Source organism: Macaca nemestrina, chromosome 1 (genome assembly GCF_043159975.1).
Source record: "Macaca nemestrina isolate mMacNem1 chromosome 1, mMacNem.hap1, whole genome shotgun sequence".
NCBI classification, from domain to species: domain Eukaryota; kingdom Metazoa; phylum Chordata; class Mammalia; order Primates; family Cercopithecidae; genus Macaca; species Macaca nemestrina.
This window is the reverse complement of record NC_092125.1, coordinates 197366630-197370221: the sequence shown is the minus strand read 5'-3', so window position 1 is coordinate 197370221 and position 3592 is coordinate 197366630.

Here is a 3592-nt window from a genome sequence, read left to right as displayed (position 1 = left end):
CCATCCTGGCTAACACGGTGAAACCCCGTCTCTACTAAAAATACAAAAACTTAGCCGGGCGAGGTGGCAGGCGCCTGTAGTCCCAGCTACTCGGGAGGCTGAGGCAGGAGAATGGCGTAAACCCGGGAGGCGGAGCTTGCAGTGAGCTGAGATCTGGCCACTGCACTCCAGCCTGGGAGACAGAGCGAGAATCCGTCTCCAAAAAAAAAAAAAAAAAAAAAAAAAAATTTTTATATTTGTAAAATAGAGATGGGGGGGTCTCACTGTCTTGCCCAGGCTGGTCTTGAACTCCTGAGCTCAAGCAATCCTCCTGCCTTGGCCTCCCAAAGTGCTGGGATTACAGGCATGGGCCACCATGCCTGCCCCTGAATTTTAAATTGTATTTAATTTTAATTAATTTAGAGTAATTAATTGACTGATTAATTAATTTTTTTGAGACAGGGTTGAGCTCTGTCTCCCAGGCTGGAGTGTAGTGGCGCCATCATGGCTCACTGCAACCTTGACCTCCCAGGATCAATTGATCCTCCTACCTCAGCCTCCCCAGTAGCTGGGACTAAGGCATGTGCCTCCATGCCCAGCTAATTTTTTGTATTTTTTGTAGCGGTGAGGTTTCACCCTGTTGCCCAGACTGGTCTTGAACTCCTTGACTCAAGTGATCCTCCCACTTTGGCCTCCCAAAGTGCTGGGATTACACATGTGAGTCACCATGCCTGGCCAATTAATGTAAATTTAAGTCAAAATGTCTACATGTGGCTAATGCTACCATATGGGAAAGCATAGTTCGAGAATGTCACTTGTATCTTTTCATCCACTCGTAAACTCCTTCCTATTCTACTTCCCTGTGTCCTCACTCCCAGAGGCAGCAACTCTCTTGAGTTCTGTGTTTATCATTCCATTTCTATTGCAACATATAATTATCACATTTGTTTTTGAACTTTATAAAAATGCTATCATTCTGTATCTAGTGTTTTGCAACTTGGTTTTTTTCATTCTGACTTACATTTCTGCCATCTTGTGATGGGTAATGGAAGCTTATTCATATTTCTTCTCTGTATGATTCACTGCGTACCTATACCAAAATATAGTTTTACCCATTTCCTGTTAATGCCTGTTGGGATGGTTTTCATTTTTTGTTACTGGGGACATTCTTGTACATATTTTTCTGGTGCCATAAGTTCATGAATTTCTTTAGAAGAAGAATTGCTAGGCAAGTAGAATATCAAATGTTCAGGCTTACAAATGGTACCATCTTGTTTTCCAAGATGTTTGTTTATGCTTATTTATGTTCCCACCAAGCAGAGTGTAAAAGTTCCTGTTGATCCGGATCTTTGCCAGCCATTGGTGGTGTCGGCGCCTTCTTCATTTTGCCAACTTAGTGGGTGTAAAATTATATCTCGTGTTGTCTTAATTTGCATTTTTCGGATTATTAATGAAGTTGATCTTCTTTTCAAGTGTTGATTGGTCTTTTGTGTTCCGCTTCGGAGAAATGCTCTTGTTCATGTCTTCTGCTCAGGTTTTCAGCTGGGCTGTCAGCTGTGTGTGTTGCAAATAACTTCTCCCAGTTGGTGGCGTGCCTTTTCATTTTATTATGTCTTGATAGAGAAAATTGCTTAGTTTTAACGTAATTAAGTTTATGAACATATTCTTTATGGTTGGTACTTTTGATCTTGTTGAAGGAAGCCTTTCCTGTTCTGAGGTCATAAAGATATTCTTCTATATTTTCTTTTATGAGTTTAAAGATTTTGCCTTTCCTGCTTAAGTTTTGAATCCAACTGGAATAGATATCACTTATGATTTGGGGAAAGGATTCAATTTTATGCTTTTCTGTGTAGATATTGAGCTGTTCATTTATTGAATAGCTCTTCCTTTCCCCAGTGATCTGCAATGCTACCTCAGTGTCATATATCACATTTCCATATATTTGTGGCTCATTTTGAGGCTCTTCATTCTATTCCATTGGTCTACTTAATCATCCCTGTGTCAATCTCATTCTATCTCAGTTACATTACATTTATAAGTCTTGATATCTGATAGGGCATGCTATCCCACCTTGTTTTTCTCCCCAGTTTTGCCTGTTCTTGTGCCTTTGCTCTCCTAAGGTATTTTAGAATGAACTTGTCAGGATCCACACAAATTCTGTTGTGATTTTGATTGGAGTTGCATTGATTTTATAGATCAATTTAGAGGAAATAGATACCTCCAAATATTGAGTCTCCTTATTCATGAAGGATTTTAAAAAGTTATTATTTATTGTCTCTCTTTTTTCTTTTTTTGAGATAGGGTTTGCTCTGTCACCCAGGCTGGACTGTAGTGGCATAATCATAGCTCACTGCAGCTTAGAGATGAGGTCTCACTATGTTGCCCAAGCTGGTCTCCAACTCCTGAGCTCAAGTGATCCGCCTTCTTTGTCCTCCCAAAGTGCTGGGATTACAGGTGTGAGCCATTGCGCCCAGCTGTGTCTTTAAGGTTTATAATTCTTTCCTTCCAGGTCTTACGTATCTTTTGTTATTTTTATTTTTATTTTTTTGAAATTGTAGATGATATATATTTTTAAAATGCATCTAGCCGGGCGCGGTGGCTCAAGCCTGTAATCCCAGCACTTTGGGAGGCCGAGACGGGCGGATCACGAGGTCAGGAGATCGAGACCATCCTGGCTAACATGGTGAAACCCCGTCTCTACTAAAAAATACAAAAAACTAGCCGGGCGAGGTGGCGGGCGCCTGTAGACCCAGCTACTCGGGAGGCTGAGGCAGGAGAATGGCGTAAATCCGGGAGGCGGAGCTTGCAGTGAGCTGAGATCCGGCCACTGCACTCCAGCCTGGGCGACAGAGCGAGACTCCGTCTCAAAAAAAAAAAAAAAAAAATGCATCTCTTAAATATAATTGCTTTAATTAAAGGTATCTTTCTCCTTTCCTCTTATGTTGTTTTTAACATCCAGTAACATTGTTTAATCTCTTATTCTAACATTTTATTTGTAGATTTTGGGGTTTTTCTTTTTCTTTTCTTTTCTTTTTTTTTTGAGATAGAGTCTCACTCTGTTGCCCAAGCTGGAGTGCAGTGGCACAAAATTGGCTCACTGCAACCTCTGCCTCCCAGGTTCAAGCGATTCTCCTGCCTCAGCCTCTCAAATAGCTGGGATTACAGGCGCTCACCACCATGTCCGGCTAATTTTTGTATTTTTAATAGAGATGGGGTTTCACCATGTTGGCCAGGCTGGTCTTGAACTCCTGACATTAAGTGAGTAAATTTTCAATGTTCTCACTACAAGAAATGATATGTATTTGAGGTGATGGATATGTTAATTAGCTTGATTTAATTATTTCATATTATATTTATAAATCATAATATCAGTTTGTACTCCATAAATATATACAAGTATAAGTTGTCAATTTACAATAAAAAATTTAAAAAACTTTTAAAAAGAAAAAAATGTAGTGTTTCTCATGTAGTCTGTTAATGTGATGAGTACATTTATAGATTTATAATATTGAAACTTCCTTGCAGTTCTAGGGTACACCCAACTTAGCCATAAAATACTGTCATTTTTATGTACTGGTGGATTCAAGTTGTTATTATCTTGTTTAAGACTTTG